This window comes from Ursus arctos, unplaced genomic scaffold (genome assembly GCF_023065955.2).
Source record: "Ursus arctos isolate Adak ecotype North America unplaced genomic scaffold, UrsArc2.0 scaffold_10, whole genome shotgun sequence".
NCBI classification, from domain to species: Eukaryota; Metazoa; Chordata; class Mammalia; order Carnivora; family Ursidae; genus Ursus; species Ursus arctos.
Genome location: NW_026622764.1, coordinates 55,824,633 through 55,830,481, shown reverse-complemented (window position 1 = coordinate 55,830,481; position 5,849 = coordinate 55,824,633).

The following is a 5,849-nucleotide window of genomic DNA, read 5'->3' as shown; positions in this document are numbered from 1 at the left end:
TCTATCAACCAATCAATCAATCGCCTGAATTGAATGCCTCCTCCAGATCTAACGATCAGTTTACAAAAAATACAGGGGATACAGGAAAAATTTAAAATGACATCATGGAAACTCAATCAGAAAAATCCAAAATTTGGGAAATTCTATAGGACACATGACTCAACTTTTCAATCAGTAAATGGTAGAAGGGTGGAGAAGCAGCGATGAACTCATAAATTAAATTAGACTTAAGGGATATAGTAACCAAATGCAAAGCGTATAGGTTGCTTGAATCCCAATTCAAACAAACCAACTTCATATAAAAAGCCATTTTGAGCCAACTGTGGAAATCTGAACATGGATTTAGATGTCTACTAGGTAATAAAAGGAATTGGTGTTAATTCTGTTGAGGATGGGGATAACAGTATTGGGATTTTATTTTTAAAAAAAGACACATGAACCGCGCTAATTAAGGGTGAAATGATATGTTTGAGAGCTGCCTTAAAATACTCCACAGACATAAACATAAAATCCTGGAGATGTGGGATTTTTATGGTTATTCCAGGAAGCCCATGGTTTCTGATAAGATATAACCCACAGAAAGGAACTTACATTTTCTGGCATAGGACTGGTTCTTTATGAGAAACAGATAAATAGGTTACACCCACCTTTGTCTTAGACTGTTTTAAGTGAATGGTATTGACAAGAGTCATCTATGATCAACTACAACTGGCCCTCCTCATCCTTGGCCAAACCCCCTCTGCCTAGAGTTGATCTAAACCAAACTGTTTATTTTCATTTATTTTTATTTTAAAAATTTATTTAAATTCAACTAATTAACATATAGTGTATTATTAGTTTCAGAGGTGGAGTTCAGTGATTCATCAGTTGTATATAACACCCAGGGCTCATTATATCTTGCACCCTCCTTAATGCCCATCACCCAGTTACCCCAGCCCCCCAGCCCCTCCCCTCCAGCAACCCTCAGTTTGTTTCCTATGATTAAAAGTCTCTTATGGTTCGTCTCCCTCTCTGATTTTATCTTGTTTTATTTTTTCCTCCCTTCCCCTATGCTCGTTTTGTTTCTTAAATTCCACATGAATTAAATTATATGATAATTGTCTTTCTCTGATTGACTTATTTTACTTAGCATAATACACTCTAGTTCCATCCACTTCATTGCAAATGGCAAGATTTCATTTTTTGATGACTGAGTAATATTCCGTTGTATGTATATATACCACCTCTTCTTTACCCATTCATCTGTCGATGGACACCTGCACTCTTTCCATAGTTTGGCTAATGTGGACATTGCTGCTATAAACATTGGGGTACAGGTGCCCCTTTGGATCACTACATTTGTATCTTTGGGGTAAATATCTAGTAGTGCAATTGCTGGGTCTTAGGGTAGCTCTATTTTTAACTTCTTGAGGAACCTCTATCCTGTTTTCCAAAGTGGCTGTACCTGCTTGCATTCCCGCCAACAGCCTAAGAGGGTTCCCCTTTCTCCACATCCTCGCTAACATTTGTAAATGTTTCCTGACTTGTTAATTGCAGCCATTCTGACTGCTGTGAGGTTGTAACTCGTGGTTTTGATTTGTATTCCCAAGATGATGAGTGATGTTGAACAATTTTTCCTGTGTCTGTTGGCCATTTGTATGTCTTCTTTGGAGAAATGTCTGTTCATGTCTTCTGTCCATTTCATGACTGGATTATTTGTTCTTTGGGTGTTGAGTTTAATAAGTTCTTTATAGATTTTGGATACTAACCCTCTATCTGATAAAACATTTGCAACTATCTTCTCCCATTCCGTAGGTTGTCTTTTGATTTTGTCAACTGTTTCCTTCACTGCACAAAAGCCTTTTCTCCTGATGAGGTCCCAATAGTTCATTTTTGCCTTTCTTTCCCTTGCCTTGGAAGATGTGTCTAGCCAGAAGTTACCATGGCCAAGGTCAAAGAGGTTGCTGCCTGTGTTCTCCTCTAGGATTTTGATGGGTTCCTGTCTCACATTTAGGTCTTTCATCCATTTTGAGTCTATTTTTGTGTATGGTGTAAGGAGATGGTCCAGTTTCATCCTTCTGCATATGGTTGTCCAATTTTCCCAATGCCATGTGTTGAAGAGGCTTTTTCCCATTGGACATTCTTTCTGGCTTTGTCAAAGATTAGTTGACCATAGAGTTAAGGGTCCATTCCTGAGTTCTCTATTCTATTCCATTGGTCTATGTGTCTGTTTTTCTGCCAGTACCACACTGTCTTGATGATTCCAGCTTTGTAATGGAGCTTGTAGTCTGGCATTGTGATGCCACCAGCTTTGGTTCTCTTTTTTCAACATTCCTTTGACTATTCAAGGTCTTTTCTGGTTCCATAAAAATTTTAGGATTATTTGTTCCAGCACTGTGAAAAATGTTGACAGTATTGTGATAGGGATTGCATTGAATGTATAGACTGCTCTAGGTAGCATAGACATTTTAACAGTGTTTGTTCTTCCAATCCACGAGCATGGAAAGTTTTTCCTTTTCTTTGTGTCTTCTTCAGTTTCTTTCATAAGTGTTCTATAGTTTTTGCCTCTTTGGTTAGGTTTATTCCTAGGTGTCTAGGTTTTTGGTGCAATTGGTGCAATTGTAAATGGGATCGATTCTTTGATTTCTCTTTCTTCTGTCTCCTTGTTATTGTATAGAAATGCAACTGACTTCTGTGCATTGATTTTATATCCTGCCACGTTGCTGAATTCCTGTATGAGTTCTAGCAATTTTGGAGTGGAGTTTTTTGGGTTTTCCACATGGAGTATCATGTCATCTGTTGGAAGAGTGAGAGTTTGACTTCTTCTTTGCCGATTTGGGTGCCTTTTATGTCTTTCTGTTGTCTGATTGCTGAGGCTAGGACTTCTAGTACTATATTGAACAACAGTGGTGAGAGTGGACATCCCTGTTGTGTTCCTGACCTTAGGGTCATGGAGAATGATATTCGCTGTGGGCCTTTCGTAGATGGCTTTTATGATATTGAGGTATGTTCCCTCTATCCCTACACTGAGAAGACTTTTAATCAAGAGAGGATGCTCTACCTTATCAAATGCTTTTTCTCCATCTATTGAGAGGATCATATGGTTCTTGTCCTTTCTTTTATTTATGCGGTGGATCACACTGTTTGGTTTGCAGATGTTGAACCACCCTTGCAGCCCAGGAATAAATCCCACTTGGTCATGGTGAATAATCCTTTTAATGTACTGTTGGATCCAATTGGCTAGTTTCTTGGTGAGAATTTTGGTATCTATGTTCATCAGGGATATTGGTCTGTAATTCTCCTTTTTGGTGGGGTCTTTTGTCTGGTTTTGGGATCAAGGTAATGCTGGCCTCATAGAAAGAGTTTGGAAGTTTTCCTTCCGTTTCTATTTTTTAAGCAGCTTCAGAAGAATAGGTATTAATTCTTCTTTAAATGTTTGGTAGAATTCCCCTGGGAGGACATCCAGCCCTGGATTCTTGTTTGCTGGGAGATATTTGATTACTGCTTCAATTTCCTTGCTGGTTATGTGCTCGGGTTCTCTATTTCTTCCTGTTTCAGTGTTGGTGGTTTATATGTCTGTAGGAATGCATCCATTTCTTCCAGATTGCCTAATTTGTTGGCATACAGTTGCTCATAATATGTTCTTATAATTGTCTGTACTTCTTCGGTGTTGGTTGTGATCTTTCCTCTTTCATTCATGATTTTATTTGGGTCCTTTTGCTTTTCTTTTTGGTAAGTCTGGCTAGGGGTTTATTTATCTTCTTAATACTTTCAATGGACCAGCTCCTAGTTTTATTGATCTGTTCTACTGTTCTTTTGATTTCTATTTCATTGATTTCTGCTCTAATTTTTATTAATTCTCTTCTGCTGGGTTTAGGCTTTATTTGCTGTTCTTTCTCCAGCTCCTTTAAGTGTAAGGTTAGGCTGTGTATTTGAGACCTTTCTTGTTTCTTGCGAAAGTCTTCTATTGCTATATACTTCCCTCCTAGGACCACCTTTGCATCCCAAAGGTTTTGAATAGTTGTGTTTTCATTTTCATTTGTTTCTATGAATTTTTTAAATTCTTCTCTAAGTTCCTGGTTGATCCTTTAGTAGGATGCTCTTTAGCTTCCACGTATTTGAACTCTTTCCAAATTTCCTCTTGTGATTGAATTCCAGTTTCAAAACATTGTGGTCTGAAAATATGAAGCAAATGATCCCAGTCTTTTGGTGCCAGTGGAGACCTGATTGTGACCCAGTATGTGACCTATTCTGGAGAATGTTCCATGTGCACTTGAGAAGAATATGTATTCTGTTGCTTTAGGATGGAATGTTCTGTATATATCTGTGAAGTCCATCTGGTCCAGTGTTATTCAAAGCCCTCGTTTCCTTGTTGATCTTCTGCTTAGATCATCTGCCCATTGCTGTGAGTGGGGTGTTAAAGTCCACTACTATTATGGTATTATTATCATGTGTTTCTTTAATTTCATTATTGGTTTATATAATTGGCTGCTCCTGTGTTGGGGCATAAATATTTATAATTGTTAGATCTTCTTGTTGGATAGACCCTTTAATTACGACATAGTGTCCTTCCTCATCTCTTAGCACAGTCTTTGGTTTAAAATCTAATTTGTCTGGAGCACCTGGATGACTCAGTCAGTTAAGCATCTGCCTTCAGCTCAGGTCATGATCCCAGAGTCCTGTGATTGAGCCCCATGTTGGGCTCCCTGCTCACTGTGGGGAGGTGGTAGTGAGTCCTGCTTCTCCTTCTCCCTCTGCCCTACCCCCTACTCATGCACTCTCTCTCTGTCTCAAATAAATAAAAAATCTTTAAAGAAAATAAATAAAATCTAATTTGTCTGATATAAGGATTGCTACCCCAGCTTTCTTTTGATATCCATTAGCATGATAAATGGTTCTCTACCCCCTCACTTTCAATCTGGAGATGTCCTGCATCCAAAATGAGTCTCTTGCAGACAGCATATCTGATGGGTCTGGCTTTTTTTTAATCCAATCTGATATCCTGTGTCTTTTGACTGGGGCATTTAGTCCATTTACATTCAGAGTAACTTTGAAAGATATGAATTTAGTGCCACTGTATTACCTGTAAAGTGACTGTGTATGTTTCTACCTTTGTAGGTCATGGACCTCTTGTCCCGAGCTGCTTTCAGGATTTTCTCTTTGTCTCTGAAATTTGCAAGCTTCACTATTATATGTTGAGCTGTTGACCTATTTTTATTGATCTTAAGGGGGGGTTCTTTGTGCCTCCTGGACTTGAATGCCTGTTTCCTTCCCCAAATTAGGGAAGTTCTCAGCTATAATTTTCTACAATATACTTTCTGCCCCTCTCTCCTTCCTCTTCCTCTGGGACCCCAATTATTCTAATATTGTTTCACTTTATGGTATTACTGATCTCTCGAATTCTCCCCTCATGATCCAGTAGTTCATCTCTTTTCCTCAGTTTCTTTATTCTCCATAATTAAAAAAAAAAAAAGATTCTACCCATTCGTGAGAGGGAGATAGAGATGGAGAGAGCATAAGCCGGGGGGGGGGGGGGTAGCAAGCAGAGGAAGAAGCAGTCTCCCTGCTGAGCAGGGAGCCTGATGCAGGACTTGATTCCAGGACCCTGGGATCATGACCCGAGCCGAAGGCAGATGCTTCACCAACTGAGCCACCCAGGCGTCCCTATTCTCCATAATTTTATCTTCTATATCACTGATTGTCTCTTCTGCGTCATTTATCCTAGCAGTAAGAGCCTCCATTTTTATTGCATCTCATTAATAGCCTTTTGATTTCCACCGGAGTAGATTTTAGTTATTTCTCCAGAAAGGAAAGGGATTCTCGTGTCTTCTGTGCTTTCTTCAAGCCCAGCTAGTATCATTATAATCTTT